This window comes from Etheostoma spectabile, chromosome 1 (assembly GCF_008692095.1).
Source record: "Etheostoma spectabile isolate EspeVRDwgs_2016 chromosome 1, UIUC_Espe_1.0, whole genome shotgun sequence".
Taxonomy (NCBI): Eukaryota; Metazoa; Chordata; class Actinopteri; order Perciformes; family Percidae; genus Etheostoma; species Etheostoma spectabile.
The window spans coordinates 28,539,695-28,550,821 of NC_045733.1; the positions used below are offsets into that span (position 1 = coordinate 28,539,695).

An 11,127-nucleotide genomic window follows, 5' to 3' on the forward strand; every position below is an offset into this window, starting at 1 on the left:
ATTGGCAGCGGTAAACTTAATCTAACTCCTACAGGGCAAAAGGGGGCCCAACCAAGAAAGAAAGAAAGAAAGAGAGAGAGAGAGAATAGAGTGAGGGAGGAAAGTGAGAATTCTTTTATGTCAGGGATTCTGTTTTCAGGAATAGAGATTTTATCCCACATGATCATAATGCAAAGGATGTTTTTTTTACTCTGTTGAAGTCTAAAACTATTGGATCTGCCCAGAGCCACTTTGGATCTGCCATAACCAATATCTAACGTTGGTTGTGACGTATGTCATGTGCAACAAGGGGGGAGACCGACAAGGCTTATATTTAGCATTAGCATCCCTGGCGTTAGCCTTAGCCAGTTCCTTTTTCACTAACAGAGCGAGCTGGAAAATCAAGCTTTTTACCAAACCCCTTGGGGACGAGGGCCACAACATCATGGCCACCAACAAGACTCAGCGAAGGTTGTTCTTGCTCGGGCTTCTTCTGGATATTCGGTAGCGTTGCCACAACGGACCGAATGGCTTAGCTCGCAGCTTTCTACACCACCATTAGTACGGAACCACAACTCTAGCACACGGCCTCAACGTCATTGTTCTCAGCCACCCCTTCTGTTCGCTGATTAGGCCGCCAAAACTTTGGCTGGAGAAAAACCCAACACTATACCGCGAAGCCAGACGTAGTACTGAAGGGAAATGAAAATTGAGCGGAAGTACGTAGGAGGGCGGAGCCAGGCTACAAAAGTCGCTGACTGTGCATTGTCTGCTTTAAAGTTTTAGCATGGCTGTAGGAATGGCAAAGGCAGTCATGACAAATTTGATATATTAATGGCCCTTAGAGTATGAATCCTAAGGATTTTAGCGATCTCCGGACTTTTCCTCTACTGCCACTTTCAATTCCATGGTTTTTTTTGTTTTTAGAGAATAATCTCCACGATAACTGTTGGGCTTGCCTTGAAATTTGGTACAGATATTCATTGCAATGCATTCCCACCAGCCACGTCCAGTGTTTTATGCAAAAAAAACATGCTAAACTGAGATCGTGAACATGGTCAACATTACACCTGCTGGACATCAAAATGTTAGCATAGTCATTGTGAGCATATTAGCATTCTAATCTTAGCATTGAAGCGCAAAGCACCACTGTGTCTAATTACAGTCTAATAGAGCTGCTAGCATGGTTATAGATTATAGAAGTCTTTGTCATTCTATTTTTCAGGGTGAGGATTCCCTGCAGGCATGCTCTCAGTTTCAGATTTCCAGTATGACATTGATATGATATGTATTAAATGGCTGTAATTCAACTGTTTTGCCAAAGTAGATAAGTGTTTAAACAGATGTTTACTTTGATAATGATCTGTAATATTTTTTATCTTAGGGCTAATTTTGAAAAAACCTGCCGTCTCAGATGATACTGTCTTGTTTTGGGTGAGAACTGAGAGACAGATGTTTGCTTCAATGTCATCCAGTCAACTGTACAACAAAATGAGTAATTTACTTGTATTAATTCAGGAAGTCTGATGATAATACTGATACCGCCAAATGCTCGGGGCGTCAGTACCATCAACAGCTGTAGCCCCCACACTCTCTCCATTAGTGCATGTGGGTACTGAGCATGTGTGTGTATTTCAGGTCTGTGTGCATTCTAACAAAGTGAAAATATAAAATACACAAACACAAAAAATTTAAAAATTAAAGTGCTCATATTATGCTTGTTTTCAGGTTCCTAATTGTATTTAGAGGTTGTATCAGAATAGGTTTACATGGTTTAATTTTCAAAAAATATAATTTTTGTTGTACTGTAATTGTTGCAGCTCCCCTTTTCACCCTGTGTGTTGAGCTCTCTGTTTTAGCTACAGAATGAGGCATCTCACTTCTATTCCAACTTTGTTGGGAGTTGCAAATAGGTAGACCTACCTAGGTAAGGACTACTAGCCAGTCAGAAGCAGAGTATGAGGGCGTGCCACGCTAGCATATAGGCGAGCATTATAACGTGTGTTACAAAGTGACACACGTTTGTCACGGAAGTAAAGGCTGGACTAATATAGAGCTGTTTGGAGCAGTTTGTGAGCAGTGTTTTCAGTTGGAGATGGTGAGTCCCTCGGGTAGACTTTGGACTTTTTCACTTTGCAAACCTATAATGTGCACCAAAAAGATAAATAACACTACAAAAGATAGGGGGAAAGCCAAAAAGCATTACATGAGCACTTTAAAACAGCAGGTAAATGCAACACATGAGCTCAGGCTACTAGTATGAACAAAAAAACAGTTCTGTATTACTAAAATCTAATCAGCAGACAGGAGAAGTGGGTGGGAGGTTTGAGGGCAGCCAAAGTTCTTAAAGTTCTTTTCTTTGTTTTACTGTCCAAAAATCTGGAAATACATCCAATTTACCTGTTTAAATCATGAGGGCAAAAATAATGACCAACTGCATTGAAATAGAACCAGGTGCAGTAGAGGAAATGTCAAAAATACAATGCAGTAATAAGGTCCGACTTTGGGAGAGAACTACACGTCCCAGAGAGCATTCCAGCAAGAAAAGGTTTAAAAAATTATCTTTGGATACAGAATGTTGACATGTTGACCTAATTCCTGAATGGAACAACAAACTGTTTTGGATTTGCCATAACTTTGATTTAAATTAATTGTATTAATCATAAAATTATTAAACATGTATTTCTAGACACTGAAAAACAACACAATAGAAAATAACGTCTCCTGTGTTTCTGTAAAAATTGATGAATCCTCTCTCACTTGTTTTGGAGGGCTCCCTGTCCAACATACGTCAGGCAATTCTTTTGCTTTCAAGGGTCTTGTTAATAGAGACAGCAGTGAAATGCGTCCTCACTGCATCTTTAAAGGCAAACATAACAAGATAAGAAATAAGATGCTGTCATTAAAAGAGCACTTATGTAGGGACAATAAATAATGCAAATGTTCCAGCTCTCAGATTAAACCACATTCTAATCAACTGAGTGGTGAACAGAATTACTTTTTATCATTTACAAAACTGCAAAGACACTTCAGAGTGCATTAAAACACTTCTGCTGTAAACGTTACTAAACTTAATCCCCAAAGGAAAGCAGTCTGAAACACACACACACACACGCTGCTTAACATGGGTTAATAACAATAATCAAAAAACTTTTTTTTTTTAAATCAATTTTGGTAGAAGTGAGAGTTTGTGAAATTGTATGTTAGTGACAGAGGCCAAACAACTACAAGTTCAAAGGGCTTTAAAACAGGTTTAATATCCTGTGTCGCTGTTGCTGATGCTATGCATCTGTAACCTAGTCAAGTAAAGGGTTAACAGAAACGTAGTTGTGGCCAATTGGAGGTTGTTGTCCCAGACTCCCGCCTTTGGCCGAGTCCCTACCTAATCTGTCAGAGGTAAGTTTTACGTTTGTAGTCCCCAGAGAAGAATAAGTTAGTGATTTCATGGTACCCAAATTGAAACGTAAGCAGCTAAAATTGCTGAATGTTAGAACATTTGTCAAATTGGTCATTATTACTGGGACTTATAAAGTGTCCCTTATAAACGTCAGCTGACGTTGTTGTTCAGAAACTCGCTCATAGATTATCGGCCAATGACATTACTGATTTATCAGGGGGCGTTAACACTTTTGCAAGGCACTGTATCGGTGTCACATTCTCATTAGGGGCTGAGCCCCCCTAAAAGGTCTGATCCCAGAATCGCCCCTGCTGCTTAAGACATAAAATAGTTCACATTGCGGCCTTTCATGTGGTACTCAATTACAATTAACCACGAATAGGCGCTATTATATGGTCCAATATAAACACAAAGACCATAATCAGTTTTATGTCCCAACAGGCATTCTTCTGACGCTAATTTGATACAGGAGACAGAGACAGGGGAGCTGGATGAGAGACTGGAGCTAGCCGGTTTGAAAGCAGGGCGGGATGTGTTCTTGGAGTCGCAGTAACCTCACCACTGAGGCCAATTTGCAGACATTTATTTCCTCCAATCTGTCAGGGTGGGCGGCGGGAGCAGGCGGAGCAGGAGTGGACGGGACGGGGGAAACAGTGAGGAGAAGTAAGGCTAAATGAGACTCCCGGGGATAGGAGACCACTGAGCAGTTAGCTGTATTTCTCTCTCTCTCTCTTTTCCCATGCTGCAGTCATAGATCCCATTCTCCTCCTCTTTCTCCTTTTTATGGCTCCAGAACTAAATAACCTTTTCACACTCTCACTGCCACCATGTTAGTCTGCATCAACGACGTTTCAGTTCCAATGTCCCTCATTACGGCCGGATGTCCGTCACCTTCCGCTTTCTTTGTGTTGGTATTTTATACTCCGGTGGAATTTTAAGGACTAGGGTTACCTGCTCCTCAGATCTCTGCAGGGTAAATCCAGACAGCTAGCTAGTCTATCTGTGAAATCTGAGCTTTCTGTTGCAAGACTAAAAGATCCTTTGAACATACACATGTTTCGCCAAAACAAAATCGTACCCAAGGCTATTTTGCAGAGACAACGTCGCTCTGTCCGGCGCTTATCACCCCCCAAGACGATTGTGATTGGTTTAAAGAAAGGGCAACAAATCAGAGCATGTATTCCTCCCATAGTCGAGTTGGAGTCCTTCTACTCTGCTACTGAGAAATGTTGATTGCTCTTGTTGACAATGCTAATGCTGTCTGACTTTATCACCTCAGTAAATTATTTATTTGCATACTCACTTTCTGGTAGGAGGATGATCCATGACCTCTCAGTACAAACCTATGGTGCCAACCAGCAACCTCGCCTCAAGCAACTTAACAGATGCAACACTAGATGCTTTCCTTTTTTTCCGCAGTTGAATTTTTCATAATTGATTACCTGGTTTACGTAGTTCATCACATTCAAACATGCCAGCCATCGGGCGCCCGGATAGCTCTGTTGGTAGAGCAGACACCCGTAAATAGAGGTATACTCCTTGATGCAGCAATCCAGGGTTTGACTCCGACCTGTGGCCCTTTGCTGCATGTCGTTCTCCCATGTCTCTCACCTTTAATGTTTTCAGCTGTCATGTCCATTTAAAGGCCAAAAAAAAACCCAAAAAATCTTCTATCAAGCGTTGTATAAAAAAAACACTGAAATTGTTATTTTGTGACATTTTCTAAACAATCATAGCTCATCAATTTAACATGCTGAGAGAGGGTCAGTCATTGATTGTAGCCTTGAAATGACGTCTGGCCTAACTTAATGTCTGTTGTGCCTCAAGACAACAACAATCAAAGCAAACACAACAAACGCTCGACCTGATCTAAAAAAACAGCTGATCTGTTCTGAGCCGTCACCATGGCTGAGGTCTGGTTAAATGAATAATCGACAATTTTGGAAAATAGCTTATTCACTTTCTTGCCAACAGTAAGATGAGAAATCAATACTCTCATAGCTCTCATAGATTGTTGGTTTTACATTTCGTTTTTTGGTATTTTTGAAGAGAAATTGTGTTAAATAATAGGCTTTGGAGTTGCTCATATTTTGACAACCTTGGACAGAGCCATATCAGATTTTTCTAAATACATTAAACTATATTAATGCTTATATGAGCAGACATGACAAGTGATTGTTCTAAAACATCATCCTAATACCTCATACTGTAAATTAATAGACTAAAATCTACAGGCATGATGTGTTGTGGTTTATTTGTGGCGTTTTTCATAAGCTTCTGTTGACATATTTCTCATGTTTTAATGTAGTGGCAGCACTGATATGTGGTTTAGAGGATGTGTGTGCGGGGTGGTGCTGTGCTGACTTCGTGGTTACAGTAATGACATGTTTAGGAGGACGATGGCGCCAGACAGCTCTGTGACCCCTACCACACTTATAATTCGAGAACAGGATTGTTTTGGTCAGAAGTGTTCAGCGCACAGTGGCTTGTATAATGCCATATGAAAGCAAACAGTCCAAACAAATGCTGTGGGCCAGAGTGCAAGTTTATGAATTTTTCAGGAATTTAGAGCACCCTGTCGCAATCTTAGACAGCGCAGACAGTGTGTAATTACTTTTAATATTCCTGTGAGGTATTCCACAGAGCTCACATTGAAGCAGCAGTAGCACTGAAGCCGGCAGAGCTTCATGTCTCATTAAGCAGATCCTCTTCATCCCTGCGACCTAGTGATGGAAAACTTTGAGTTTTGGGTCTTGCTCAAGAACACAATGACGGGGAGAGTTTCACGGATCAGACCTGGGTGACCTAAAGGCTCTGACACACCAACCCGACGGCGGATCTTCAGCAGAAAAGGCAGTCGGACTGATCATTCTGCTCCCGTCGGTCCAAAAAGTGCCTCAGAACACGCCGAAGCGATGCCGACTTGAGTGTACGGTTTGCGCGTGCGCGAGACATACGTCTCCATAACAGCAGGCGGTGCTTATCTGTGTTGTTGCCCGAAAAACGGAAATAACGAATGCATCACGTGAGTCTGGCTTCTCCTGAATTTCAAAGCCGACCTTAAAGGCTGCTAATTCGGAATACGATCTTGTTTAAGAAATTAGTTCACCAAAACGTGTTTGATCAACAAAGAAAAAGATTTTTGTTAGATTTTGCTCATCCATCCATCCATCCATCCATCCCTCTTCATCCGCTTATCCGGTATCGGGTCGCGGGGGCAGCAGCTCCAGTAGGGGACCCCAAACTTCCCTTTCCCGAGCCACATCAACCAGCTCCGACTGGGGGATCCCGAGGCGTTCCCAGGCCAGGTTGGAGATATAATCTCTCCACCTAGTCCTGGGTCGTCCCCGAGGCCTCCTCCCAGCTGGACGTGCCTGGAACACCTCCCTAGGGAGGCGCCCAGGAAGCATCCTTACCAGATGCCCGAACCACCTCAAGATTTTGCTCCTCTCGCTCGTAATTTTCGGTAAGTGTTTCAACATAAGTGCACTGATTTGCTATTTGAGGGCTACCACTCCACCAATCAGATTGGTCATTGAGTCCGACTGCCCGCTGGTCGATTCAACATGTCAAATCCAAATTAAATCCCAAATTAAAGCCGACAGGTCCTCCGACTGACAACAGCACAGAACTCACCAAACAGACTGGAGTCACTGACCTGAAGATCAAACTTTCCTTGCTTCCACGCTTTCAGATGAAACCCAAAAACACATAGAGGCTGAGAGAAACCAAATGGTTGTGGTTCTGTTTGAATTAGTTTAATCAGCTAGAACATCCCATAAAATGTATTGCTTATGAGATCATCTGAGGTAAATTGTGAAGATTGAAGATTATGTCCTGTTGTGAAAATAGCATTGAGGGGACATTTTTAAACTGTTTGGTTAGCAAAACAGTTTAAGGAAAAAGCAGTTAAACCGACAATAACTGTTTTTCTTTGGCCACTCTGGGGCAAAGGACACAAGTTATGAACACAACATTGACATATCGCATTTTAAGCCCCTGACACACTAGGTTGGCGACTCGAGTCTGTTTGATGTGGTCCGTGTCGTCCGTTGGAGGGGCCTTCATTTTAGCCGACTTGACATGATCGGTCGAAAGTAGTGCACAATCGACAGTCGAACTCAAATGACCAATCTGATTGGTGAAGTGCTAACCCGGAAATGACAAGTGGGATGAGCGTGACTAGAGTCTCTCAAAATCTGAAAAAAACGAACTTTGTCAATCTGAAATGAAGACAGATACAGTGACTGCATACCCTATTTTTCACAGAAAATGTTTTAAGAAACACGTTTCGTGAACTGTTTTAGTCAAATATGAGGTCGTAATCTGAACAAGCCGCCATGACAGTCTGCCTTTGAATTTCCCGAGAAACAGACCCACGTGACACGTTTGTCCAATCAGCTGCCATCAGCAGTCGGCCTCGCTCCGATGTGTTTGAGGCACTTTTTTTCGGCCAATGGTCAGCTGTGGGGTTAGCGTGTCAGGGCCATTAAGGTGAAACAGTGAATTTGTTAGCAAACAGTGGCTAAAATACAACTTCAGCGATAATTGCGTAACATCATCAATCGTTATGAGTCGTGTTTCTGTCCACCTGGTGAATGTAGGTTCAATATTCACTCAACTGTTCACTAGGTAGTATCGGACTTGTCTGTCTGTCGGTTTTCCAAACTTTTAGTGTCAAACTTTGATGGATTTGAAGACATTGTCCTGTCCTTGGGAAATATTGTGTTTCTACACCATTCAAAATGTGAAACATCAAAGTTATTTACCTTTGTCATTTATTCTCTATTGTGAGCTGGCCTCAGCTGAACTCAACTTGTGAATGTAGATACAATGTCTTTATAGTGTGCCTATTTAACCCAATGATTCAACTTGTGGGGTAAATGCTTAATTAATTTATTTCTTAGTATTAAAAGTAAAACTTGATGTAATGAGTATGTATAACAAAAAGTCTTTCTCAGCCTAAGAGCTTCACATTGCCTGCCAAAATCCCTACTCAGCACACGGCTGGTCCTCAGGGATTGGTTTCTTCAAAACAAGTTCCTCCTGCATTTTGGGCTTTAGACACATTGTTTACATAAACCCTTAAACAATAAAGCTAGTTAAAAAAAGAAACATATACAACCAAAATTATCTTTGCCAGACAACTCCCCACTGGATCTCCATTAGCTACTATAAGTGAGAGCACAGTAGTATTAATGTGTGTGTGATATGGGCAAACACACATGGGCCACACAATATAATGTTTTTCACCTTGCAAGATAAACAAATGACAGCAATATTACAAATTTGATATCCTAACACCATATTAAAATACATTCTGTCTCTAGGTGCTATTTTGCCTGATGCACGCCATGCTCTGTTGTTAACTCTCTGGCCAATCAGAGAGCCCTCGCATATTAGACTCGTGCTGCCGTTCTACTCTACACGGTCTCACTTATTCACCAATGTCATTTAGTCAGAAAATCCTTTTTTTTACTATAAAAAAAAGCTTTTTTACATAATTGCATAGACAAAAAAAAAGCTGAGTCAATAGTACTCCAAAGTAAATCTTTGTTCAACATACAGTATTCAGACCAACGTTATCAAATGGAAGATACCGGTTAAGTTTTCAGCTTTTTTCACGGTTTGTGGGTTGGTTTGTGCCAAAAATAAGACTCCCAAGTTCACGGGGTCCATTTACGCAACAGGTGCTGCTCATCACTCAACAGGTACGTGCACACACCTTTACACCAAGCTACATGCCCCCTCCCCCAAACACAGGTGTAAGACTTTTTACAAAGAGCAAAGTGTAAACAGGCCTGTCTTTTAGCCAGGAGGCCAACATAAAAGGCAGTTTGCAGGGTTTTGAGGTTGCATTGACACAGCTGCAGGCCCTACCTTCTGCCCATTTTACCTAAAGAAAAGAAGCTTGCATGGAAGCCTGCATGCATCGCAATCTGTTATTTTGAATGTTAAAAGCAAATATCAGTGGGTAGAAAATGTTCTGAAGAAGCCAGACAAAAACCCAACAAGCCTTTATAAGCCCCAGAAGATCTTGCTTTTGTAAGCAAAAAAATTAGGAGTCACTGTGTACACATGCATGCCTGCACACATATATGAAGACATACTGGAGTATACTGTATGTGTGTGTTTTTGATTATGTGTGGGGAATCTTTGTGTGCACTGTCATTCTCCAGCTGTTGCAGAGAAAGCGCTGTTGCATCGAAAAGAATCGGCACACAATTACAAGTTCCATTCTAAAAGGGGCACAAAGGGCCGATAGAAAAGAAACATATTTATAGAGTACTCCTGGGCATTTACAGCAGACGACCAGCTTTGTGTTTGTGATGGAACATGTGGATGAGGAAAATTGTCACGTAATTACACCCTGTTATGCGTCTGACCTATCATTTTGTTGAAATGTGAAAGGGGCAATTCTGCAAAAGCTTGTTATCAACAATGGCAGAGATTTTCAAACATAAGGGAAAAGGGTTTGAATCAAGTGCACATCAGTCAGTGTGTGATTTGAAGGACAGACAGACACACACACACACACAAACACACACACACATCCATTGGAGTACATCTTGTTTCAGTCCAGATTTTTTAAATGCAAAGGAAATCTGTGGGAGTTCAGTAACCTTGACTTCACTTTTACCAGCGACAAACCGGCCATGTACACACTGTCAATACATTTGAAAAGATCTTTTTTTCTCTGTTTTGGGCTTTCATCCACACTAACTGGATGTTTATACTCTCCAGAAAATAGAGCTTTGGAGACAGTTCCATTTAAACATGGTAGTCTGACACTGTAGTGTGGGAAAAAAAAAAAATCATGAAAACATTGTTGCATTGTATTCATTTAAACTACAGTATCAACAGTAACGTTACGTTCAGACTGAAATTGTGAAGAAAAAAAAACCCACTGTGGTAAGGTTTGTTGCAACAAAGATGAGAAGATGGAACATGACCCAGAATGTCCAGTTGCTGGAGTATAAAGGTTTATCAGATGCTCCAGAACAGTTTATAACACTAGGAGAGAGGATTTTACTACTCAACAAGGTTATCACAGTCATCCCTCATAATGTTTTCCACGCAGAAATGCATTACTCACATCACAAAGGTATCTGCCGACAATGTGCACTATCATGTGTTTGATTGACCAACACAGTACCGATGTAAAAAGACATTTTTGAGCCTAAGTCGTCATTGGAATGAACAAGAAAGCTGAATTTTTTGATGCAGTGCTGACCAAAAAAAGTCACCCTATTAATTTGGATGTCAATGGCCAATCAGATAATCAGTCCTGTCATAGAAGTGTTCTTTTGATCGGTTCAGTCAGATGCCTGCATGAGTACAAAATGTTGAGTTGATGAAATGGTTGTCAATTTAGCCATCATTGGTTGAGCCTCGATCAAATATTTAATGCAAAGTGTGCAGGAGTAAATTATTTTATGATATATTATTGTTATTTTAATTATGGAGCATAGCACAAAGGTTGCTGAAGTAAATAAGTATTATGTTGTTATGTGAGTATTATATTACAATATGAACAGTATGAACTGCTCTGAAATAGAGAATATTAATAAATAATCAGTGGATCCAGTAAACAGATGATTAGAGACAGTGTTGCTGGTTTATTGCACAGGAATTGAACCTGACACTGTGAGTCAGAAGTCAGCTGTTCATCAGAGAGATGGCTTGTGGGAAGAAACTGTTCCTGAGTCTGTTGGTTTTGGCGTGCAGTGCTCTGTAGCGCCTACCAGAGG

General features: G+C 41.1%; 1 long non-coding RNA gene across 1 annotated transcript in view; it reads left to right on the forward strand.

Moving 5' to 3' along the window:
• Nucleotides 1-11,127, forward strand: part of LOC116693111 (uncharacterized) — a 20,502-nt gene that overhangs the window by 4,636 nt on the left and 4,739 nt on the right. The window contains exon 2 of the long non-coding RNA XR_004332849.1: nt 2,443-2,449. This is a non-coding gene — a long non-coding RNA (uncharacterized LOC116693111). The remainder of the gene's footprint in view (nt 1-2,442; nt 2,450-11,127) is intronic.